Consider the following 27009-nt stretch of genomic DNA (forward strand, 5'->3'; position numbering starts at 1 on the left):
CAAAGAATTTTGCATGGGCACCTCTAGAAATGTATCTTGCTGAAAAGCTACCCTGAGCAAAGCAGCTTTGTCTTAGCATATGCTGGGTACCTTGAAGTGTGCACACACTGAAATAGACCAGCACGGCACAGTACCTTACAACACTGTGGAACCAACGTGAGAGGTATGTTGGGGATTTAACCAAAGTCATTCAGAGTTAAGTTGTCTGCTACCATGAGCTGAAAGATGAAAACTTTCTGACTGCAACTTCTGTATCTTCATGACAGACTAAGTCCTGCAGATGAGGCAGACACTCAGCAAGAGCTATGGTGTTACTTGCAAGCCACAGTTCTACATCTCAAATGCTCTTAATTCAGCAGTGTGTTCTAAAGAAAAGTGATGCTGATTCACAGTTCAAAAAATGTAGTGATACAGCAGAGAACAGTGATATCATACATGACATAAGAGGTATGAATCAAGAAGTTAAATAAAGCAAAGGGCAAGATATGGTAAGATGATGAATCAAGAAGTTAAATAAAGCAAAGGGCAATATACTTAAAACCCAGCAAGAATATTGTGGATATAGCTGGCTAGAAAGAGAAAGACCTGGGTTCATAACTGCATTCACAAGCCACGTGAGCCATTATCAGGGCAAAGCTGTTACAAAGACAAATGAAGCTACATCATTGTATTAAAAAACATTTTTCTAGCAGAGGTGAAAAAGTATTAATAGAGCTGTTCAATACAGTTCTGTCTTGTACCCAAAGCAGAGGAATTCAGACTTGAGCAGGTCCAGAGAAAAACCACCCATGCTATCAGGCACTTAATGGATTTCATGAGCTTAGACTAGCTTAGGAAAACAAAAGTTGAGAGGGGAAAATATTACTAACTATAAATATATCCGTATAAAATAGCTATTTATGTTAATAGGAAGTGTTGATATGAGAAATTAAATTATATAAGTTGTCTCTAAATAGTATTAACTTACACCTGCAAAAGTATTTCTGGCGATCAAAGGGCTGAGTTTCTTTAATAATGTTCCAGTGAGAATAGTGGGAACAACACAACTGTTAAAACTGGGTCTTGCTGGGGCTATCAACTGTTAAGAACAGGCAGCAGGGTCAGTAGTCTGGAGATGTCATCCCACTCTTGCTTCTCTCTGGGGTACTTGAGACTACCCAGCCTTGGTGAGGAACAAAAGTCTCACCATACATGGGCTTATCACAAAATGATGGACTCTTACTATACTGTACCTTTCCTATGTTTTTTTACCTGATAGATTCAAAAGGCATCCTACTTAAAAACTATTAAAAAAATCTGGCCAAAATTTAAGGGAAGATTACAAGATTTTAGGGCAGAATGATTGGAGGGGAGTAGCAGCTGAGGAAGAAAAGACTTCAACAACAGGAGTGTTAATAAAAGGTAAATAAAAACTTGCAACGACTTCAGTCTAAGCAATAGCTGTGCCTAGACAATAAAGAAACAACAGTAAATCTTGTGGTAACATGTTACCACTTGTCAGATGAACATAAAAAATTGACTCCATGAGTGCTCTTAGCCCATTGCAAATGAGTGAAGCATGTTAACCAAAATAAATAACCTCTAGCAAGGTTTTGGAGATGAGCAGCTGGAGTGATAACATCTTACTCTAGGTCGACTCCAACTACAACACATTTGATGGCAGCCTCCACTGTGCAGAGAATCAGCCATCAAAGAGCAGCTCATTACACTGTGGTGCTATGATGTAAGTAGTCACACCAGTGTACTGCAGGCAGCTGCAGCAATAAACCTTCCCTGACACTTATAAATTCTATATGATTTATGTATTTGGGGGTGTAAAGCATAATTTGCATGACGTATTTAGAAAGCTTTAATTAATTTTGTGATTGATGCTCTAAAACTACTGAGTGAAGTTAAGACTTTTTTAAATTGTTAAATTATATTTGGGAATTAACACGAGCAGGGCTGAGTAATCACCACTTCATGTTCATGTATAGCTCATTCTGTTCAATTAAGTTCTGGTATATAATGAAGAAGAGTAAGCAGCCAAACAAAATACTATTGCAAGAATCTGGGTGACAACTAGTACAGCTTACAAAAGAGTAAGAAAAATAGTAGGTTTTCTTTAATCCATTAAAAGAAAACAAGTCTGAGAATTATTAAGAAGGCAGGATATATACTGTTCATGGTAGAATTATCTCACTCTCAGAGTGATGAAATATTTTGTGAACTATGCTTAGAAGACATTACATCCTGCCCAGCAATACAGTTACAGGTTCCTGTTGAACTGTACATCATACAGATGCACAAATATTTTAGGAGAGAAGAGAAAGAATACCATAACCAGTTGAAATGCTACTGAGAATTACAAGCAGACTCAAATGCAGGATATCTTGAACATTCCTTGTTGTAGGGAATACCTGGAATGTTTCCTCTTGGAGAAGAGGCTGAAAGTATTCTTTGTATGTCTTCTGGTTTTACCTTACTAACTACCAGTACAGTAGGAGAGAATCAATGAAAAAATAATACCAATATCACGGCATCAAGGATTAAAAGAGATCAACTGAATTTTTAGGGAAAATATATATATTATTTTTGCTGTGTCTCACAAGCTGGTTGGTGAGCTTACTTGTAACAAGTCTGAGGAGTGTAATTCAAAAGAGAGGCATTGGTTGATAGACCAACAATGAATATGAATCCAGATTATCCAAACTCATCAATCCTAATTATTTGTATGGAGAAATTTCTGCACAGCCCCTCTTTCTTGGTGTTAAAGCTCTTGAAAATCAATCAATATATTACTATTTTTATTTGCCACACATATTCCCCCCATTTGTGCCTGCCCTGGTCCCCTTGGTGGCGTTGCTTAGCACCTACTCACACACAAACCCAACACACATTTCTCTGGAGATTTATTCTCCTCTGTATCTCACCGTGACACCAAGAATATAAATTGATCCAATTTGCCACCTGTCAGGACTCAGGGACTCAAAAGCAAAGAGCGCTGAGGTATGAAATGGATGGATACTGACCGTGATAAGACAGTTCAGATTATCAGAATTACTTCATCCCTTAAAGATAATGACTCCAGCAACATCCTATCCTTCAGCAGAGAAACTCAACACATGAATAATTATCACTCTCAGTTCTGCACTGAAGATCTGGTTGTACCTGGCTCTTCTCATCTTGTGAGAACCCAGACAATGCCACCCCAGGTAGAGATCTGCAGGATGCCAGTCACATCCTCTTTATGCCGTGACAGAACAAGGCACTGCTTGTTTGCTGAGTGATCAGCAGAGGTGCTGGTACCACGAATCCCCAGCACCTCTGGTTTCTCTGTTCCCGTGCTGACAGATGCAACTGCTGATCTATCAGTGAGCTCTCCACCTTCAAGAAGTCCACATCAGAAAGACAAAACCTTTTTTACATATCCATCTCTCTCAATTTGCCAGGCACACCAAGAGGAGAGCACGAAGCGGTGCTAACTGACTGGAGAGCAGATGAACACTGTAACATTGTGCTGCACAGGCAGCACAGTCAATTCCTGCAGCAGACACTCATTTGATCAAAAGTGGTTCTGCTGGCAATTTACTTTTCTTGATCCCACTGAAAAAGAGTTTTAATCTCTGTTTTAAATTTGACTTCTACTTGCTGCCCTGAGGAAAATCAAGGCCAGATAAATGATTTTCAAAGACAAGACAGCTTCTTTTCTTCCAGATTCAGAAAATGATTTTGTCTTGATGAATAATACAGGCTTTAGTCGTTTAACTTAACTCTGAGCTACAAAGAACCTCTGCTCTCTCCAGGTAACCAAGGACACATGCATTTTTAACACACCTGTCTCAAAATGAGTTTGCAGGGCAGGCAATCAAAAATCTACCCTGTAACCTGGATAATGAGATATAGACCCATTCAAAACCACTCAACATGCAGCCCCATGCTGTCACTTCTCAGATTCATTTTATTAAACATGGCTACATTGTAAAGCATTTCTCGTTTGGGGGTGGGGGGGAGTGTGAAGAAAAGAAGTTCAGCAAAATTAGTATTTTTTGTAGCAAAGTGTACATCCAGAGCTTCGCAGAAAAAGACTACTGTTATTCTACAGCATCAAAGCACAGATAATTTAAACAGAGACGAGTTTTCTCTGAATTTGCTGGATCTAACAGCAATATTGTCTTGACATGTCTTTTTCTCTCTCATTTCTAATTCCCTCCTTGCATCCACACACCAAACTTCTCCTCTCCATACTCTAACCACTTGTGCCTTTGCCACCACATCCCAATGTGTCCCTATATCATTCGGCATCTCCACCACTTGGTTCCTGAGCAAGGCAAATAACCCAGCCCCACATCAAAACAAGAGATAGGTGACATCTGAAACTTCACAGGTTTCTGTAATGGAAGACAGCAAGGTCTTATTGCCAAACAGCAAGGAAAATTAATGAGGCTTTCAAATGCCCAACTGGCAGCGATAGTGTGTTAAAAGTATGTAAAGGAGGGGAAAGGACCATCTGCCTGCCAACTATGAGCACTCTCTGGCTGGTGCTAAAAACTCCACTGATTGCTGGGCTTGAAATTCTGGTATTAAAGTTTAAGAGAAGTGTTCAAGACTTTTATGAAATGAATGTGATTTACACCAAAAGACACAGCCAGTGATGCTTCTTATCCTCTCTTAATTTTACTAGTCTTTTTCCTCTAAATGGATTTTCTGGATCTTCAACCACCAGTAAAATTTCAGGCTTCTAATAAAGGATTCTTCTTAAATTACAATGAATCATGAAATATGAAAGAGGGGTTGATATGTAATTCCAGATAGCTTGGTCATTGAGCTGAAATAAAAGAAAATGGTGGCCTAATCATCAGGCTGAAGGATGGCAAAGAAAGCCTAAAACAAAGTATTTCCTCTGCAACCTTTCAGATTCAGATCTGGTAAAGACAAAAGGAAAGGTTTCTCTAGGATTTGGTGGCAGCTGAGCCTATCTTGAAGATAAGGCACACTATTGATACAATAGTGATTAGTATTTGGTTTGTGAAGTTTTACAATAGTCCCTGCAAATGGCATTACCCCTAACTCAGAGCTGGGAAGAAGCTCTCAGTTAGGGGTAGCTGTAACTGAAGCATCTCAGTTACGTTTGCACCCATGTATCTCACACACACACACACACACATACACACATGCCCAGGCAGAGTTTGTAACAGCAATCTGTACTAATAATGCACAAGCCTCCATTCAGAAGCAGTCCTGACTTATCAAGCAAAATCACTTTCCTAGGGCAATGAAATAAACAGGTGTTAACATATTAAAAAAGGGGGTTAGTGGCTTTCCACAGCACAGACTCATGTTGTTCCAAGCCTGTAGTGCCACAATTTCAAAGGTATTTGAAGGAACAGATTTATACAGAGCCCTAAAGATGCACAAGCTGGTTTAACAAAGGACATGCTGGAGTTTGAGCTGAGCATTAAGTGGTGGCACTGGAAGATGTACATCTCCATAGTGAAACTTGTAGTAGTAGATTCATGTTGTTCCAAGCCTGTAGTGCCACATTTTCAAAGGTATTTAAAGCAAACAGATTTATACAGAGCGCTAAAGATGCACAAGCTGGTTTAACAAAGGACATGCTGGAGTTTGAGCTGAGCATTAAGTGGTGGCACTGGAAGATGTACATCTCCATAGTGAAACTTGTAGTAGTATTAAACTGCAGTTTATAAGAATGAAGCTTACTGATCACTCACATAAGTATGGTAGCAACAGAGCCATCTACAAATACTGGAAAAGTGTAAAAATCTTGAAAGAGTTAACTGGGGGAATGGGCAAAAAATTAAGGAAAGTTTAGGGTCGTTGTTAGAGTTCACTGCTGGTCAATATAGCCTTTCCCAGGGAAGCAATAGGTGCTTAGTTATTTAAGGCCATCAGGAAAGAATGCATTGTAGGGAACAATTCCACTCTAGTAAGAGATAAAGTGGATAGGCTGTCAACCTTTTCCAATTCTAGTTAGTTTATGATTTACTAATAATTCTTCTTTGGGTTAAGAGGTTCAGACCCCCACTATTCTTACTCGTCTCCATAAATGCACGTTGCCCAACAGATAGAGAGTAAAAGCTCTCCCTGTACAATGTGCTGTACTGTCACCTTGCAATTACTGAAATATCATGCAGTGAAGCCTTTTCACCACAGAGATTTTACTTGCCAAATGGTGGTGAGGATCACTTTAACTAGACCTCCTTGCACTTTGCAAAACAACAGAGCAGTTGCACCTTGTCTCTCTGAGTCTGAGTGTGCCTGGAAGTTATGCCTGGATGAAGAAAACAGGTTCTGATTAAGATCTACTGAGATACCTGGAGCAATTCCGGGCTCTGGCTACAAACACTGTCTGCATTCCTAGCAGCTGTAATGCACTTTCAGCTCAGGCTCCAAACTTCAATACACTTTGCATCAGCCCTAGACTAGGTGGACTAAGAGCCCAAGCACATCTCACAAAGCTCCTGGAAGATGACACAACACCAGAAAAAGAGTAAAAGACAAAGTGAGCAGCTTTATGTACAGACAGGAAAAAAGGTGTGTTAAGAGCAGGAAGTGCTGGAGAAGCCAGTTATTTCAGCAAGCGGCAAGTAGAGACATTTGGAAAAGGAAGTTTCCCCATCTGTGGAAAACAAAGAAACTTGTTGTCACTACAGAATTAAATGCCTGTGTGGTTTAGCAGAGATGAAGGAAACAATGTCAGGGTAAAGAAATAAAAGGAGGAGGTTTTGCAATGATTCAACTATCAGTCATGAATTGCCATGTTCAAAGGGTAACTCTGGGATTCGGAAGAGAAGCCAAGCACAGGAAGGAAAGGAGCAGAATCTTTTATTCTCCCTAGTTTTCCAATGCTTATTCTGCATGAAAAGACAGAGCTAGTGGTTTAGGAATTCTCTGAAAATCCTATTTCTCTTATCTATCACACATACCTAGAGAGACAAATTGTTGTCCAGAATGAGCTGGGATCTAGAAATACAAGGATACAGAACTGAAAAAGAACACATGACAAGTTTACTCCCTGCTCATGTATGACGGTGGTTAAAAGCATAAAATTAAAATGCCTGTAGTAACACATTCCTGGCTTAGCCAGGCCGAGGTGAGGCCTCCCAACGAGGAAGAGCTGCAGGGCACACAAAAGCACCAGATGTTTGCCTGCTGAATGACTAATCGTGCCCTCACCCTCAGTAAAGTGTTCGAGTGGCATGAAGAGACACATTCTTGGCTTCATAACCAGCTAACGTTAACATTCAGGAGAAAATGTCATTAAAAGTCTGTACTTCAGCCCAAGGTTGGAGTAGCTGAAAACTCCTTGTTCCCTTACCACCCAACCAGCCCCCAGACAGATGGGGAGGCTTTCTGGTGAAACACAAACAGCTGTATTCACTGGATTAAGTACAATTCTGAGGATGAAAGCAAAGGACAACATCCAAGCACTGCAGTCTGCAAGGACTGAGCAGAGGGAGGGAAGGGCCTTGCCCTGTTGGAAGGGCAGCAATCCAGTCAGCAGCAGCCCAGCCCGCAGCAGATGGGGGCTTGCCCATTTCTGACAATGCAGATGGGAACTGGGAAAAGAACAGAGGTTACAGGGCAAACAGCATGAGAAAGGTTGGAGCTCAGCCCATTTCCATCCAAAAGAGCCACATAATTTAAAGAGCCTGGAAGAGAGGCAATTCAACTGCAGTTTGTTCTCACTCTTGGGGGGTTTTCTGACAGAAAAACGACAGAGACCTGCCCTCCTGCATTCAGCAGAACAGATCCACAACCTCTGAGGAGAGGCTAACACAGAAACACTTCCATGCATCAGGAACTCTAGGCTGAGAAACACTATCCTCAAACCTCTGACCAAAGAGGGCAGCCAGAGCCAAAAGGCTATTTCTGAGAAGCAGTGGCTGTGATTATTCTTCTCAAACTGGTTTCAACAAACAGCAACACCCTAGAAGTCCTTCTCTTTCTAGCAGGTATAACTCCCCTAGCAGAAGAGGACAAGCACAGGGATCTGTTGTTACATGAGTTCTTCCTGATGGGAAGAGAATGCCAACCAAGCATGCTTTAGATTTTTTACTAAAACTACCTGTCAGCCTGCCAAAGGTATTAAATAACAAATCTGCTTATTTTCAACCATGACCACAGTTCAGTGCAGCCAAGTGAAAACAGTCCCTCGCAGGTGGACTGCATATAAAGTGCTACACCCAGGCCCTGGAGAGGACACCCTGCCCTTAACGATGTGTATTCCAGCTGTACTGCACAGATGTACAGTCTCTGTTCCAATTTAAAAAATACTGACTTTGGTAGACTCACTAGTTTAAAGGTAAAATATGCTGTTGGCTGCAACTTCAATTGTACAACATTGATCTATTCTACCTTCTATTAAAATACAATCTTGGTAGCCATCCATGTCGGATGCAGTAATGAAAACCAACCTGCTTCTACAGACCACAAGCCATTCTAAATGAGAGGAACTGTTAACTGGGCACGCATGAAGGAGTGAAATGAAAAAACTCTGAAACAGTAAAGACATGCACAGTCCTCAAGAACACTTGGTTGAGATTAGAAGACAAGTATATTCAAAAGACTGCCTAACCTGAAGACAGTGGAAGGAATTTTAAGACACACTCTCCCTTTTATGTCAGTGGTCTTTGCATCAGGTCCGTAGCTGGAAGTTCATAGCCAATCCACAGGTTTTTAATTCAGAAGGAACAAATACAGTAACTTCTTGAGTAACTTTTAGAGGGGTACTCTATAAAGAAAACTTACTCTCATCATTTCAGAACATGCCAGAGCTGGTGCCAACTAATCAAGCTGATGGAAACTTCAGTGGCTGTTGGATGTACATTTGGAGAAAAGTGAATGGGGAGCACCTTCATTTGCAGCTCACTTCAAAATGAAGTTATCTAGGGAATCATAGGAACATGGAATACAGACAAGAGAGCTTTGGCAGCTCCTTAGTAATCTTTTAGTCCTGAAAGGAAGCTCAACAATTAAAGCTAGTGCAAGACTTAGTGCACTGGAGAGGTCTGGCTCTCAATTTGAATGCTGAGGTTTGGAGGCTCATGGCCAACAGCAGCCACAGAGTCAGCAGCTTGTTTCCAGTTCGTGAACTCCATATGCAAGCTGGATTTCCACTTCAGGAAGAGGTGAAGGGAAATAATTCCAGTTACCATGTCTTTAGGGTCTATGTTTTTTTAATTTCTCTTTTTTTTCCACCCAGGCTGGCACATGTCACTAGGAGCAAAGCCAACACTAGACACTCAGTGTGTCAAAGTGACTCACTGCTGATCACTGCTTGTTACTGGGAGCACAGATGTGGAGGAATCTAAGAACTGGAAATGCAAACTTCTTGGATCAAAGGAAGTAAGGGCAGCTAATACCAGCTGTTCTGCAAAAAACTGAGGGAATTAAGTTAAAGAGTTAGCAGCAGCTAACTGCTGGGAATCTACTTTTTCTGAAAGCACTGCTCCAGCAGGGCAGTTTCAGAGATGATGCTGCCAGTTTGAAGTAGAACATCTTGTTTTTAACAGCACATATCTGTCCTTTCTGCTGTTTTGGTGTAAGAAAGGGTCATTTCAAATGGAAATCTCCAAATGGGAGCTGTTCCTCAGGCTGATTGTTTCCCATGCATATAACTAATATACAGGGATTAGAAAAATTAAAATACATAGCACTTTTCAGGTAATCCTCTGAAACAATCTTTGATTAATTCTTACAACTCTAGAAAATGCTGTCTGTCTTCTTTTTTTTTTCCTTAAGCATTATTACTTCAGCAGAGAAACCTGATACTGACTTCCCATTGTTTGCCCAAGGCATTGAGTGAGCTGGTGGTAGAGATGTGCTTAGAGTTAAAACTCACCAACTCCCAGGTTTGTATTTAAGCAATCGCAGCACATGTCTCTCTTTCTCAGTCAGTTCATGTCCCTTTCTAACTGTTACCACAGATCAAAGCAGGTGACATTTATACAGAATTACTTGAATGCAACCAATATTAATACTTGCAATTCTATAGCTGGCCCAGACTAAGTGTTCCCAGAGCTTTACAAATCCCAGATACAGATAAAGCCTTACAACATCCCTGTGAAGTACTATTTGCTTTGTAGGGGGGCTGAGTAATGAATGATGGAGTGTGCATAGGACATGTTCATATTCACAAAGTGAGCATGTGACAGGACTTGATGCTAGCCATGGAGTCCAGGTCATTCCCAGGTATTTCAAGTGTTGTCTTATGACAGCATGCAGATGGTCTGTATGCCTCATAAGAGGCCAACCCTTATATGAATACAAGCAGGTAACTATTGGTCAGTGGGCTGGGTGGTAACCAGTCAGAGTCAAATGCAGAGTCTTTTGAATGGCCTTTATAAAGAGCTGTGTAGACCAACAATCTCTCTGCTGCATGAAACCTCAATGTAGTGTCATCTCATTATCCCCACGTACCGTGACATTCTCTGAGTCTTCAGCCAATGTTCAGCTCAAGAGATCATTTTGCCCTTCCTTCAGTTCAGTTTTCAGCCAGAAATGTTCTCCATAAGACGCACGGAGAAGATGTAAGGCTGTGTGTTCTCAGACAAACTCATTAAGGACAGACATCCACACACAGAAATTTTGTAGGGTGAAAGGACCAGTCACAAGAGACTACCGTTTTGTTCTCTAAACAAATTTTGGGGCTGTGTGCAGTGTAACGTACATACCATTTAACCTTTTAACACTGTTAGTTGTAGGTGCCAATAAACTCAACAAGGGAACATTTGAAATCAGTCTCACCTAACTGTAAAATCAATGCTACCTGTCACAGCACGGTAAAATGCTCCAACTCCAGCTGTACTGTATGGTTGCACCCCCCACTGCACGAAAACACACACTATGATGCTGCAATCCTGTTAAAACAATTTTCATTAAATGCCTCAAAGAGCTAAAGAGATTGCTATCTGAAAATACAGAGAAAGCATTTAAACCACAAGGTGCTTGGATTTCAGATGGATTCCACTGCTATTTGAGTTAGAGTCAGGCAGAGGTTCCACATGAGTGCCACTGCACAAGTTGCCATCCACCGAGTAGCTTCTCATCCCCAAAGAGCTTTTGATCTCAAAAACCAAAACAGACTAAATGTACTCTAGTGCTCATTCATGGAAAGTTGAGGCAGAGAGCACTCATCAGACATCATCTTGGAGCTGGTCTTAAACTTCCTGTCCCAGCATCATCTGACCTCTGTGTCAATTAGAAATTCCTGCAAAAAGGAAATTATTGCCAATAATCCAGGATGTAAATCTCAAATGCAATAGGTAATTCCTATTAACTCCCTGAGTGGATATTGTATTGCACAGTCAGAGCATCTTCTTGTGGTTGATAAGATTACACGAAGCCACATAAAGGCACTTTTTAGTTACCATTCCACCTCAGGCAGGAGAAGCAACCCTTGCACAGGTAGGCACACCTGTGATAGCTGACAAGGCTGTATCAGCACTACCAACATCCAGGTACTGGCTTGGGCACTTGACACCTTTGCTATCAAACTAGAGCCCTCAGGACCATGAAGAAACAGTGAGCTGTCGGAGCTGATGTGCACAGAGAAATAAAACTCTAAACCTAAAGATGCTAAAGAGGTTTTTGTTTAAGTGATGTATTTGTTCCTTCACAGTCCATCATCTAACCAGGTTCAGCTACAGCTAAAAGCTCCAGTGAGGAAAAAAATAAAACAGCAACAGGACTTCAGTAAGTACATGTGTGAGTGAGGATGGTTTTATGAATTTAACCCATCAAAAGACAAGTAGGTGCCAAGAACTCTTACCAATAACATGGTATCATGCAGCATCCCATTGCCTCTCTCAGCTCTGATATTCCAAAGTCTCTTCCAAATGCCTACTCCATTCCCTGAAATCCTGAAGAAAAGCCAGGAAGAGGCTCAGCACACATGACCTGCTGCACTCTAACAGCAGAAAGGGTGGTTTGGCTGCTGACTCCACGGTAAGCCCTTTCTTTTCATTAAGGGTATATCCAAACTGTATTTTACTGGCAGACACAGTCTTCTGCTCAGACTCAAGACAGTCATTTACAAGCCTTGTTCACCTGCATTCTTAATTGGGGATCTCATTTGACTATGGCCTCTTACCTCTCTTTCCCATATAAGAAACTCCAGCTCAGGAGAGGAAGTGCTTTAAACTCGGGTTAATTAACTCTGCAAGAGAAAGTCAGAGCTCAAAATCTACCCTCCCCTACCAGAAACTCCTTACTCTGCAGTTAAGAAACATGAAGATGCTGACAACTCTTAAACATTCCTCCCACAAGAAATATATTTCTCCCATAACTTCTGGGGAATTACTCCTATACAGTCTCAACATAAAAATGTCCTGGGAGACAGTGACACCCACACATACACACACCTTCCCAGAGGCAAGCACACAGGCACTGAGGACAGGCTCATGGCTCTGCTGTCGTACCATTCACATAAAGCTTCCAACCTCCTAGATGAGTTGTGCAGTGAAGACAAGGATATGCATTTGGGACTAAATTGTTCTGCTCTGGCACAGCATGTCCAGGAAACTGGACACCTGCACTTCTCTCCCAGCTCTGCCACTGACTGCACACCCCAGTCATAAGTCATTGAACCCTAGCAGTGAGGTGACTGTGGTCAGTGACACCTGTGGCCAGTGAAACCTGACAGTGAGGTGCCCTGCTGGAGAGACATGGTTCTGAGATCCTTAGTGTCTCTAACTCTCCGTGACTTCCATCTGTTTTGAGCTTTTAGGATCCTTGAGACCAGAAATGCACTACCAGACATCCAAAAATAGAAGCTGTACCTCATTAACCTGTAGGAAAAGCCATGTCCTCTGCTGTTCTACACAAGTAGAATACAACTATACATTTTAGTACGGCTATCTCTATTAATACAACATGGGGATGTTGCAAAATGGGCCCTAGTCTCTCTCTCTCTGGCTTTCACTTCATCTTCCCAGAAATGGAAATAAATAATACCCACAAAGCATGGCAAAGCACTTTGTAATTCCCAAATTAAGGATTCTGTAGGTGTGAAGTGTTCATAAGATGTATTTATTTTCAAATTGCGAAGAAGCTGGTGCTGTGTTTCCTGGCTGTGTTTTAGCACACCTCTCTGCTGTGCACATCTGAAGCACACATTAGGGAAAGAAATGCTGTGATAATCGACTCCAAATCCCACAATCTATTTGTTCTAGTAATTAAAGAAATATTTACTCAGGAAGCAGGTTTACACAGGACGAATAGCTTCTAAGAACAAATATGATTTAATTATGTGTAAGTGCAAAAAGCATGCTACATATTAAGTAGATCAATTTATGCTCATTAACAATACAGACAAAATTGGTGCTTGGCTATTAATTTTCTATGTTGGAGAAACGAAATTGTAATGAAATGTTCACAGAGTTGTCTGCTTTAGAAGCTTATTTGAGTGTGATCTGTACTTTTTCAGAAAGAAGCAGAATAAGTCTTCTGCATAAGATAACTTCATTTACTCACCATATTTTATAAATAAATTGTATTCTGAATTGTCAGAATTGTTCATTTAGTGACACTGAGGATAAAAAAACCTTTATTTTTTTTAACACTTACCATAAGTATTCATAATATATTTTTCAACAGCATTCAGCCTTGCTTTATAAGAAAAAAGTAATTTCCCAGAATGTACAGGGACTATTTCAAGGCCCCTCTTTAACAAAAAGAATCCATCATGTTTCTGCTGTCAAACAAGAAAAAAATGCTTGTGGCTGCAGGACTGTCTTTCACTGCTGCCCTCTATGAGCTTAGACAAGAGACTTGACTTCTCTTTGTCTCATCTTCTTCCCTGGTAAAAAATCAATTTGTTCACTTAAGACTCATAAAGGGCAATGCAATGAGTGTGTTATATTACAGCCGGATAAGGCACAAAATAACAATGATGACTGTTTTTGTAAATTCTTCCTGTACTCTGCATGTGCTACTAAATATAGTGGAGCAAGACAGTTCTAATTGATTCTTGCCTTTGTTCTTACAGCTGCCTTTCATTTTCTGCACAAGCTTCCTCTCTTTTCAACATCCTTGAAAACCAAGAAGAATTTACTGGCATCCCACCACAGTTCAATGTGCTGTTGCCACCTGGTTTTATCCCAACCAGAAAGATGGCTTTTCACATTTGCTCCTGTGTTTGCTAGTAAGCAGAAGACTTCAGTTCTCAAAGACAGAGACTTTAGCCTACAAGTGAAGTTTTTAGCAGTCTTGACGAAATGGAATATCACTAGCCTTGTGTGTGAAAATTCAGAAATTAATACATTTTAAGGGCATTTCCAGTTCCTACCATGGTTTGGTTCAGCTGAGCATGTGTTCCCCTAAATGGTGGAGGTTTGGTTGATGCTGTTTGAGCTGGGGGAATGGACTACACAATGTGTTACAGTCAGTTCTATGAAAGTTTGGCCACCAATATATTAAATTAGTATTTGACTTTATCAGATGCAGCTCAGTATTTCATTACAATCTTCAAATCTTAGCCTTTAAAAAATACCAAACAGAAATTTAGAAGGATATGGAAAAAGGAAACACAACCTTTGAACTCCACTGTGAAATGGAGGGGCCAGCAAAATAAAAAGAGCTTTGTAGTACTTCGGAAATTAAGAGCAGACCATTTGTATCAAATAAATGCTGTTGTAGCTGAAACAACCCAGACTGCAGACACATTTGTAGATTTCTGTTTTACAGAGAAGCTGAAGTTTTTGGTGAAAGATCTTCCTACATCAATCTGCTTTGAAGTGCTTCCTACAATCATGATAATCTGTTCCAGAAACTGGTCATAATAGAAAACACTATTTCAATGCAGTCTACAAAGCACAGCTTTAAAAAAGCTTTCAGTTACACCTAAATTGTAAATATGCTACCAAGCCACTCACTTCTTCACTGGGGAGAGCTGGCTGTGGTAAGCACACATTTCCTGATCTCCTGCCTTCTAATCATGTCTATCAAGTCTTTGTGACTGACAGACATGTAAGTTCTGCCATTCAAAACAAATAAGAGACTCCTAAATTATACCACTGCATTTTAAAGAGGCACTGTCAGGTTGAAAACGTGGGGCCATCTCCTGCGGCTCTGACTCAGGTAGTATGCCAATTTAAAACCAAATATATTCAAAACAAATAAGATCCTAAATTATACCACTGCATTTTAAAGAGGCACTGTCAGGTTGAAAACGTGGGGCCATCTCCTGCGGCTCTGACTCAGGTAGTATGCCAATTTAAAACCAAATATTCATTGGATAAGAACTGCAAAATGTGAACTTTTTGGGTTTTTTTAAGATGAAAAATCAAATTTTAACTTACAAAAATTGAACTTTTCCTACTGATGTCCCTTGCTGCAAGGTCAGGCTCCTGCCTCTTCAACAAGTATCTTAGACAATTAGAAGTACATGTATTAGATTATTTCCAATTCCTTAAACTACTACTTTAAATCCCTGTTTCTATCAGGTAGAAGTCTGCCATGGAAATAATCCTACTGGCTCAAGGCTGTTGTGATAACTTCACTGAAGAACTTCAGTAGTTCATTTGGTCTATTTGTGAAGAAGTCTTGCTTGTCTCAAGTTAACTCTTCAGAAGTTTGTTTTCTTTCTTTCCTCAGTTGAAACAGTTTGGGAAAGGAAAAAGAAAAGCAAGCCTCATTATTTTACTTCTGTTTCTAATCAATTACTTCTGCATCTTATGCTCAAACATGCGGAAGCCTAAAATTCAGCAGAAATAGAGATCATGTTGTTTCATATTTTTGTTTTAATTAAAACTAAAACTGCCTGACTTGGTGCTGGGTTTTGCAACAGCATAATCTGGCAGACCTCATTTTGGAGAGTGCCTCCAGACCAATACCATCCCTATGCAATCTGGTTCCATAGGTACAAACTCGTCTTTGATTTTTTGGGCTCGCATTACAGTCCTCAGCCAAGCACAGCCGCAGCTCTTCACTGAGGCTGCACTCATCCATCTGTGAGTAGAATTGGGCTCTTGAACTTTTCATGGACATCCAAGCCCTCTGAGAGCTTTGAAAACAGATAGCAGAGTAGGCTGCCAGAAAACAAAGGGTTTTCATTAAATGATAATATCTTTCCAAACTAAAAACAGAAATTGTAGTACTTATGGGAAGATTCTAGTCCTCTCTAACCGCAGGTATCACAGTTAAGGTTAGTGCAACCCAATCTGATACTACCATAACTTTTGCAAATAATTTAACCATTTGCCTTGTGTTAGCAATCAAGAACTCAGGCCAGTAAACTCTCATTCACAGGTCATTTCATTGAAATTAGTATCACACTGAATTTGTACAGATTGCAAAAGTGAGTTTGATTCTGCAGGCTCAGATCTTACACTTGCAAGAATGCAATGTCTTCCTCACCAGAAATTTTGCCTGAACTCTGCCCTCAGTTAAAGTGTCTCTTTTCACCTTGCCTGCATTGCAGTGCTCCTGAATGAGAGTCTGGTTATGGCCAGGCAAAGTGCAGACAGATGTTTTGACATTTCCCTGCAGAGAGTTCCCCTGATCCAACACTGCTCTGATTTACAAGCGGTGCTGCTGCTGCAATCCCAACCAGCTCCAAGCCATCCTCCTCTGCCAGTAAAAACCTGCTGTTGCCTTTAACCACTGCAGCCACTCCAGTTCTTCACCAGGCATGTAACACACCAGGCTCCTCATGCCAAGAGATTCCTACACCACTATCCTTTTCTTATGCAGTCCAACTTTGCACTCCTTATGTCTTGCTGTCTATCTGCTCAGTTCTTCTGTACAACCTCTGCTGTTTCAGTTCTCCCAAATCTTTGTAGCTGTCAGTTCTACTGTCTCTGGCCAGTAGCATCCTTAGAAAGTTCAGAGAAAAGCCATCAAGCAATAAGGATTGAAAAAACATTGGAAAATCCAGTATCATACTGAAATATCACAGAAAAAATTAGAGATTATTTGACTGCAGATCAAAGTACTCCCACAGCAAGAAAAAGTGATGCTCTTTGGATAAGAGCATAGTAGGGCCAAGAACCTAGCAACTAAGGGGCAACAAAATTGAAAGAGTTGCTAAATTTTAAACACTTAACCAAGAATTGCAGGATGTTATCTTCCTTCATAAATATTTAAATCAAAATTGGATGTTTGTTTAGAACAATTGTCCAGCTTGAACATGAATTGGCTTGGGGATGTACTGTGCCTTCAGGGAAGGCAGAAAAAATGGCTGGAAGCACCTTTCTGTAGTCCATCACTGTGGGAGGAGGAACCGGATGAGGAAGAACCCCAGGAATCAAAAATAAAATGTAAACTAAAGGGTAAAATGCTAAAAACCCTGTTCATGTGTGTGTTCTCACAGGTCAATGAACTCCATTTGAATAAAGACCAAATAACCAAAGACTGCTTGCTGAAAGCACATTGCCCTCAAGTCTGCCCATGAGTTTCCAATGCAAAATTAAATTTAGACTTGTCAGCCTTGATGTGCTTTGTTTTGATGAAACCAGGAATGAAATATAGCACTGGCAGTAATCTTATCCAGTCATCTTAACTAATTTAGCTTTTTGGATGCCTTAGCGTATGAACTTTGCAGAGAAATTTTTGGCAAAAAAGGATGGCATTGTAACTTCAGCCTTCTTAAAATTAACTCACACCAGCTATTCTCAGTAGTATCATTATCTGTGAAACTGTGCTCAAATGAAGAATCAATAAATAAATATGAAGAAGAAATTTAGGGAGAAAATGAAGTGCTATTAGCATTCCAGGAGTATAATAAACTCATAATTCTCTGAGGCAAAACAGTGAAGCCTGGATTTGCAAAGCTACCATAGACAAGGAAGTGTGCAAAACTCATTCCAAATATAAGCTGGTTTAATATTTCAAAGACTCATTAGAGGGAGCACATAGCGTTAGCAAAATCATGGTTTGTATTACTGATGTACAGTCCTAGACAAATACAGAATGTATCTAGTAAATTACTCTCTTGGGAGCAATTTCTGTTGGTTAAGGGGGGGAAATGTTAAATTTTAAAGATGTTAATCACTTGTTTTTGTTTTATTTCCACCTGCATAGATGTATGTCTGGTATGCATATAAAAATGCAAAACACAGGAATAATCCCTAGCTCATCTTGAAAATGTTGGACTGATAGTGCCCATGCAAGCAGGGTACTTATTTTCTTGAACCACAGTCACACTAACTTACACTGAACTGTTTAGTTGTGTAAAAGATTTGCACAATAAAGTTATGTACTGGCAATGTTGAGAATGGAGATAAATGCATAGTCTTGTAAGGCACAAGTTTAGGGCTTTGAGGCAGGAAAGCAACGAGATGAAACATTTCTTTCATAGGATTTAACTACACTTATAGAATTAAGTAATTGAATAACTGTTTTCAGGGCTTGTAACCTTGCCTCTGCCACTAACACACTCTATGACCTTGAGCAAGTCACATAAGACCAGCTTTTCACAGACCTCAAAGTTTAATTTCTACAGATTTCAGTCACTGGCAACCCTACCTGGTGCTCATCTGCATCATTATTCATTATACCTTTAACAGATGAGCACAAAATTCTCCAGGCCACAGTCCTTTTATGCCTCACTTTCTGTTCCTGATGATTATTACTTCTGACTGCTGAGCATGGATGTTAAAATGGAAATAAGGTTAAGTTGTACTATTATATCACTTGATTATCCTCACAAAGCAGGAACTGTGAAATTTTTCATATTACGTGTTACCTTACCTCATCCTTTGTCAGTATTAGAATAGCACATGGTTACAGTGCATTCCTATTTTGCTCATGTTGAACAAGTATGTGTCTTTATCCTACCACAAGCCACTAATGATATTCTTCCCCCTGTTGTCTTTTATTTTAAGTAGGTGGTTACAAGCTGCAATTACAACTAAAAGCTAAGTTCTTTTGGACTGGAGGAACACATTGGACACAGGCAGAAACTGAGTCTCAGCTTTGTGTTTCTAATGAAAATGCCCTTCATATGTGGAATGGACCCCAAAAAGGTCAGAGAGTGAAATATTAAGTGTTTTATAAATATAGACTGATTGCCCTGTCCAAACCATGTGTTTGAAAATCTCCTCCTGGCAAACAATCTTCTTCAACTAGCAAGAGAGAGCAGAGAAAGAAACATGAGGCAGGGCAGGGGGATCTGTAATCACTCTAACAAACTTCTGAGACCTAGCCGAGTTTTCCTTCCATGTGTTATATATATATATATACTGGCCCCTAAACCATATCCTTCTGCATTCTTGAATTTACTATATTATCCTGTCAAACTGAGTTATCCAGAGCAAACTTCCTACCCTTTCCTTTCTTGCCTTATTTTTTCCTCCTATCTTTGATGTGCTGTAAATCAGCACCATGGGAGAAAAATAAGCAACCTTTAGCTGAAACAGCAGGCTAAACAACTTCCACGTGGCCAAGCAACACAGCAAAGCAATTAAACCTGCCCAACAGGCCATCTGTAGTCAAACTCCTCTTCCCTTAAGAGCCAAAGTATTCCCAGATTTAGTTCCCAATCCTACTCTGAGTTGTGCAGATGGTTCCACAGCACCCACTCAAAACCCCTTTGAAGTTACTGTGAATCCACACATCTGGGTAAACTCATTGTCCCTGAATCTGCTGCAAGAATGAGGATGTGGCCAAAGTCTCATGGAAGTTTGTTTTCTGCACTTTGAGAAAACAGGCAGGATCTGCCTCTTTCCCACAAAACTAGTCATAACTGTCACAGCCATATTTTGGAACCACCAATTTAATCTCTGAGTCAGGACAATTTCATACCACATAAGAAATTTTCATTCTGTTATCCTTTCAAATAAATTTGAAGCTATTTTTTCATTTTCACTCTACATCAGTAACCTGCACAAGGTTTGCACAAGGTTTGCACATGAAAGGACAACTACTGCTTTTAAAATGACAAACACTGAACACAGGACATTTGTTACCACTAAAAAAAAAGTACTCTCTGTCTGTGGAGAAGCATAATTCATTCACTGATACATGCACCCACATTTTCTCCAGGGAGTTTCAAAAATTCACATGCACTCCCAGCACTAAATTTTGCATTTCAATCTAGGCATTAGCTATAAAAGATGTGTAAAATCTTATGTAGTCAGACAGAAGCTGCTCCCTATTGGCTACATAATAAGCACCTTAGGTGGCTCCAGGGTATAAAATTATTCCAAAAAGGGTGTGGAAAAAATTACATTGCTTAAATTGATTCCAGATCCACCTGTTCCAGGTGCCAGCAAATATATTTTGTTAAAGCCATCTGGTTGTCTTAAAAGCTAACAGTTTTTGAAGACTATAGCACAAACAATCTGCAAAATACACAAACTTCCAAAGCTACAAACCCTCAAAGGAAATGGCTTAGAGATCACCTATGCAGGACAGCTGGACTGCTCTGCAGGACTGCAAGTGGCATCTCTGCTTAACATCTAAGACTATTTGGCATCAGGGTACATCCTCCATAGCAGAGAGGCTTCAAGGCTACTGGAAGATCCATTCTGCATCACCAGATGCTCACATAATATTCCCAGTTACAGAATGGGTTTGCCTCATGGGTCTGAAGTTATGATGAAACTTTTGTGTGCAGCACAATATTTGACAGAAATAAAACTTATGACTGAGGTTCTTCTCTGCAGGTGGCTATGTCCCAGCTGGTCACGTGCTGCTGCATCATGGCTAAAGTCAAACCTTTGAAACCGGCACTCTGCCATTTATTTAACTTGCAGCAACAGCCTAATAGGGAGTATGTTATCTAGACTAACAAACCCATAAGAATTTTGCCTGCTCAACAAAGCCACAGAGGTCAGACACTGCTGCAGTTTGTGTTCATCAGGGTCTGGTTGCACTGGGTGCTGTTTCCCGGAGACGCGTTAACAACAATGAGGAACACACAGCACCTTGTAAGATCCAGCTCCTTCACAGCAGCTTCTGGGAAGAAAATATTCTGTGCTCTCTCCACAAATGACACCAATGAAATTACACATATGATTTATAAACTCTACAGGTGTTCACAACTGATTTGGGGATTAAAACCAGTAAACAGCATGTTTACTTATTGTCTGATTTAGAGCTCACTAAAAAGTAAATAAAGACACACCAGTCTTTAACCACCACAGTGCTTTGGTACATATTTAATTACAAGCACATGAATAGCCCTGCCACCAATTCAGAGTCATACTTTGTAACTTGGTAACATCCTTCACATGCAAATTACCTCCCTGAGTTATTACATTTAGAAACAAAACAAACTCACTTGGTTTGTAGATACATTTTTGATAACAGTAATATTTCCGGACTATTGCTACTGATAAACTCATCTCCAAAAAATCACCTCAAGTGATTTTTGTGGACCTTAAAAAACGGTGCTTTATACGAGTTCTGAAGGAGTGGTAACTTTGGGAGTCGTGGAGCTGTAGTCAAGGAGACCCTGCGTGCTGAAAGTCACAGTTGTGCAGTCAGAGCTCTACTGCACTTTACTCATATGGTTTGAGCCTGGGGTAAGAAATAACGGCTGTCATGCAGTAAATTTTTTTTGGACAACAATGAGAACAGCGGGGAAATAAATACTGAGGTTAACTGTGCTTGAAGAATAATCTCCAGCAAGCAAAGCACTGTCCACACATTTGCAGGCTCAAAGAGCTGTCAAAGTCTCACACTCGGCTCCCACTGAAACTAATGCAAATTGCCACCATGGACAGAGATGGGATGGTTCCTGATATTGGGCACACTGGACAAGTCAGCAGTCTAAAAGCAAGAGAAACAATCCCTACAATAAAACTGACACAGTGCCTTCATTGAGTCGATTTTTGTTTCCTTAAGTAACAAAACAATAACAAAGAGCAACAATGCTCGGACACAGCCCATTTCAAGGCACAGCAGGGATAGTGCAATACGCCATGGTTTGTTCTCCTGGACTAAATCGCAAGAATCCAACCCAAAATTGTGGCAGTTCACCTTCACAGTATTCAGTCTGTAAAAGGTAAGTCCATCACTTAAGACTGACTTTGTGATTCCAATGTGATTTGGTACTTACACAGCTGCTACACAACAAACACTGATGAATTTTACCCCTAGAGAACCATTCTGAATTGTCTCCACCACTCTCTGCAGGTAATTAAATTCCCCTTTTTCAGCTTTATACCAGAAATGATCTTGTGGGCATGATCTCCAGCAAGGCAAATCCAGTTGAGGCCTTCACACTGGACATCACCTAAACTCTGAATCTCGGCACTACCCCAGCAGTGGAACACCTTCACATTAGTGACTGACTCCCATGTCCCCTCTCTTGGGGCCAGTCTGCACCTGCTGCTGCAGTGACTGACTCCCACTCCTCAGCACGTCCCTTCTCTTGGGGCCAGTCTGCACCTGCTGCTGCAGCTCTTGTCATGAAGGCAGTGAGCAGCACTTAGGAGACCTAACAAAGCTGGAGTCCAGTGCGTGGCTTTCCAATGACAAACCCTCAGTAAAATTGCCCATGGCTTCTAGTAAAAAATGAACTAAGAAATGCTAATCTAATAATGCAGGCATATAGATAAATTAAAGGTGAAAAGGCTTTTAAATGCGTTCTAAAACCAATATTTTATGAGATGGATCAATATATTTCTCTAGGCCAGAAACAAACGAGTTCTCAAAGAAAGTTACATTTAGAGAAGAAATTGTTTGGTTTTCTCACTACGGAAAACAGTGATGATAATTCCTTGGAGGGCATTTGTACCGGCAGCACTCCAAAGCTAGGGCTTCACCATGTTTTCCCTAAAAACAGTACAATAAAAACAGGGTAAGGCTACTGCTGTCAGCCTACTAAGTGTGAACAAAACTAGCTTTGCAATCACACAGCCTTGTCCTTAATTTCCAGTCGTTCACCAGCATATGGAAGTGATGCAACAACAAAGTCAAACAATTATTTGGTCTTGCATCATTTAGACAGTCAATTAACCTCTCCGATGTCTTTAAAAGGAACCACCTGAATATCGGCTACCGGATAACACCCTAAATTCCCAGATCCCAGTTGACAGAGCATGCACCAGCCAGCGCTCGAGTCAGGGAGGCGGCAGCGGCAGATCGCTCGCTGGCACTGTTGGATACTGCCCCCTTTTGCCGAACAGCGAGGCAACAGCCCCGGCTGCACACTGAAACTTTGCCCGGCATCTATTTGTTTTCAGGAAGATATATCCATGCAGATGGTCTTATTTAACCCTGCTATGTCTGTTCGCATGATTATTCGTGCTGACTAAAATAGAAATCTATTGTTTGAGCCATGTTTAATAACAGAGAGTGCCTGCTCCCCAGGAACTTTCCCTCTTACGGGGCCCTATCATGTGTCAGCTCAAGTCAAGCAGCGCTTTTACAACCGACTACAAGGTAAGAAGAAGAGTTTATAGTCTGGGGGTATGTTCCCCGAAGTCAGCTGTCGGCCTGGGGAATACAGGGCAATCACAGTGGATGACCAAAGCCCTTCTGTCTGGGAACTTTTTTAATCTTACTGCAAAGCAACTAAAATTCCATGGCACCACTTGTATCGAGCTTCTCTTGGGCTACCCACGTTCCTGCTGAACCCATCCCCATGCCACTGTTTCCTGTCAATGTGAACTGATCAAGGCCAGTTTGCTAAAAGTCATTTTCTGTGCAGAACCTCATCCCCCACATCTCTCTGTTCAAGCCTTTTGTCCTCTGAGTTGTGCTTTTTCACTTGCTGGAGTTTGCATATTTTCTCCTCCCTGGTTGCCCCAGCTTTTTGCAGGAAGGGAGGGAGGTCACAGAGGGCAGCCACTGCCAATTCCATCAGCCTAACAGGCTGGGGGGGATGAACAAAGCAAATATCTATATTCCGAAGGGTGGGATATCTCTCTCCCCATGACTTCAGGATTAGTGTGTCCCTGGCAGGGGAGGACAAAAACTTGGCCTCTTTAAAGAAAGAAAAAAAGATAGAGAGAAAAACATAGCAATGTGCCTAGACTTCACTGAAAATGCAAAAAGCATAACATAAAACACAGAGATTCCCCACTATTGCCTAGTGCCAAGTCTCAATCCAATCAGAAAAGTTTTAGTGCAAAAGGATGAAAGATGAAAGATATGGATGATTCAAGTGTTGGTTTAAAAATTGAATCTCTGTTAAAAATCCAGTTAAGTAGCAGCAGGATTTTTCTTATCCACTTTGTCTTCAGTTATGACCACTTTTGTACCTTGGGTGCTTACAAATCAGATGTATAATCACAACAGTAGTTTTCTGTATGAGTAGTTTGTTCCAGCTACCCTCACTCCTCTTCTTTGGCTCACCTGGGATCTCTAGTGATCTCAAGCAGAAGTAAGAATCAAAGCCCATTACAACTTCTATTTTGTCCACAGCGCAGTCAGCCTGGGGTCTTAGCCTACCACTGAACCCATCCAGAGGTAAAGATATCAAACCTCTTTCAGCTCAGACTACAATTTAGGAAAAGAAGCATTTTTTGTAATGAGAGGGAGCATTTGCACAACAAAATAAGGAACTTTAGTATAGTGGCTTCTAACCGATATATCCATACATAAATAGTATTAAGATAAAAGAAGTGGGGGAAAAAATGTAAACCCCAACCAAAACCAGATAAATAAATTAGGGGAAAAAAAAAAACCACAAAAAACCCCAACCAAACGACAAAACGGGACCTGGCATCTACCATGTTTGGAGACCTTTTTTTAAGGACAAGAAATTGTCAAAGAGTCTAAACTGAGCCAACAGAGGGCCGTGAACCTTTAGGACATAGATGCTCCTCGATACTTAATGCTCCACCTAAAAGCCCGTGAAGAGACAGGTTCAGGACTGACTTGGCAAGCACACCTTTTGTTTGTTTCTTCTGAGGCTTAACAGTAAGCGTGCTCCTGGGCAGCACCAGGAGCAGATGGTAGTGCTGGAAAATACAGCTCCCCAACTTTGGTGTGGATATTTGAGCTGGATCTACAAAGGTTGTTTCTGGAAATCCTACTCCCCCATATACTCCCCTTAAGTTTCTAACAATGCGCGGATCTAAGGAGCGGCAAAAGGCTCTCCGCTTCCCTCTCCCTCTCCCCTTCGCTTTTGATCTCCATCTGGACGTGAGCTGAAATTTAATGGGCCACCCCTACCACAAAGACAAATTACCATCTGAAAAACAAAAATCATTGATATCCCTTCGTCTAGCCTATCCTGCTTCCCACCACTGCACCCCTTCGCTCCCGCCACAGCCTCCCTCAGCTGGTTTAGAAAGAACTGGGAAGGTGGCGGAGAGAGGAGGAAAAAAACCCACCTCCACTGCCACCTCCGAGCTAGCGTGCTCTCCAGCGCTGCCGGACTGCGAACACAGCGACAAAAATAAGCCCCTTAGGCTCCCCGGCGGCCAGGGGGACGGCGCGCCGAGCGCCGGGAACAAACACACCTCACGCTCCGCAGGTTGCCCCCGGCCCCCATCACCGGGCGCTGCGCCGGGGGAGACGGAGACGCGCAGCAGCCCGGGGGTTCCCACCTCCCCGGATCCCCTTCCCAGCGCCGCCCGCTCCCCCCCCGACCCCGCCAAGTTGGGAAGTTTGCGCGCCCCCGGCCCGTCCCGCCGCCCGCCCCCCGGGCCGCCACCGCGCTGCGCTTACGGGGTGGCCGCGGGGCTCCCGGAGCGGGGCTCACCGGCACATCGCGCTCCGGCTGCCGCAGGAGCGGGGGCAGCCGCGGCGCGGCTGGGTTTGGCTCGGCGGGGCTGGGCTCGGCTCGGCGCGGCTGGGCTCGGCTCGGGGCGAGGAGGAGAGCGGAGCGGCGGCTCTGCCCAGCCCGGCGCTCAGGGAGTGCCGCCGCGGGCCATGCGAGCGGCGGCGGGCAGCGTCTCCGCGGTGCGGCCGGAGTTGGGACCGAAGTCCTCCCGGGCGCTCCGCTGTCTCTTCCAAGCGGCTCCTATCAGCACGGCTTCAACTCTTTCCATCGGAGACCGAGGGGAGGAGGAGAAGGAGGCGGAGGAGGAGGAGGTAGGGAAGGAGGAGGGAGCTAGGGGCTGGCAGCCCCAACTCGCACTGATGTCAACTAATATATTCAAAGTTCAACAGGGCATTTCTCTAGCAAGCGAATCGCCCTCGCCGCCCTCCCCGCTGGTCGCAGCCGGCCTCCCCAGGCCGATGGGGGGTCCCGCGGAGCACAGCGGCACTCTCCGGCCAGACCCTGCGGAGGGGGCCGGCGGGGCTGGCCCGGAGAGAAGGGGGTCGGGGATGGGGGATGGCACACTTTTCAGGCGGGCAGGTTCAAGTGCCGCTGGTGTGGGGAGGGCTGAGGGTGGAGGTGAGGCACCAGACAAGAGCGAAAATAATTCACCGAGCGGCGGAGCGATGTTTGCGTTTAAATCCAGCCTCTTCCCTCCCCGCTGGAAGGGGCAGGGCCGGCTGCGCTGCTGTGGCTGTGGTGGGAGAGGGGCGCGGGGAAGCGGCCGCGCTGGGCTCGGAGTGGCTCCGCGGGGCTCCGGGCTCCCTTGCAGCCCCCGCGGCAGCGGCGGCCCGGACACGCCGCCCGCCCGGGGCTGGCACCGAGCGAGGCGCGGAGCGGAGCCCCCTGCCCGTGACTGAGCCCTGCACTCGGGCCCGGGGCTGCGGCCACGTCTCCCCGATGTCCCCTTGTTTGCCGGAGGCTGGTGGGGTCAAGATGAACCCGGGGAGGGAAGAGGCAGTTTTCTCACGCCGAAGCGCAGACAGCGGCGGAAAATCCGCGACGAGGAGAGCCCGCGGCGCGGGGCGCACGGGAGAAGCAGCGCTGTTCCTCCGCGGCCCCAGCGCTGCCCGGGGGCCGCCCGCCGGGAATCGCTGCGAGGCCGGGGGGCTGCATCCAACGCGGGTTTGGGAAGGCTGATGTGCCGCGCTGTCCCCGCGGTGATGCACAGCGCCCGAACGCCGTTAGCGGCAACCGCATAAAGCCATAGGATGGACCCTGCTGATGGACGAGCAGCCCGGCAGTCAAAGGACAAAAACACGTCTGGGCTGGTCTAGTGACATTTTAAAACCGCCAGATAAGAGCCTCAGTTATTTATCAGCTGCATCCCCAGATAGAATGTCCTG

The 27009-nt window shown here is 42.8% G+C and overlaps 1 protein-coding gene across 4 annotated transcripts in view; it reads right to left on the reverse strand.

Moving 5' to 3' along the window:
* SEMA5B (semaphorin 5B) overlaps positions 1–26020 on the reverse strand; it is a 269780-nt gene extending 243760 nt beyond the window's left edge. For 3 of the 4 annotated variants that reach the window (XM_039700334.1, XM_039700361.1, XM_039700370.1), the window contains exon 1: positions 25570–26020. The gene's annotated coding sequence lies outside the window, so the exon portion shown is untranslated. The remainder of the gene's footprint in view (positions 1–25569) is intronic. The other variant, XM_039700342.1, reaches the window with a different exon arrangement.
* Positions 26021–27009: the final 989 nt, after the last annotated feature.

The sequence above is a fragment of the Passer montanus genome, unplaced genomic scaffold (genome assembly GCF_014805655.1).
Source record: "Passer montanus isolate IOZ18808 unplaced genomic scaffold, ASM1480565v1 scaffold1, whole genome shotgun sequence".
NCBI lineage: Eukaryota > Metazoa > Chordata > Aves > Passeriformes > Passeridae > Passer > Passer montanus.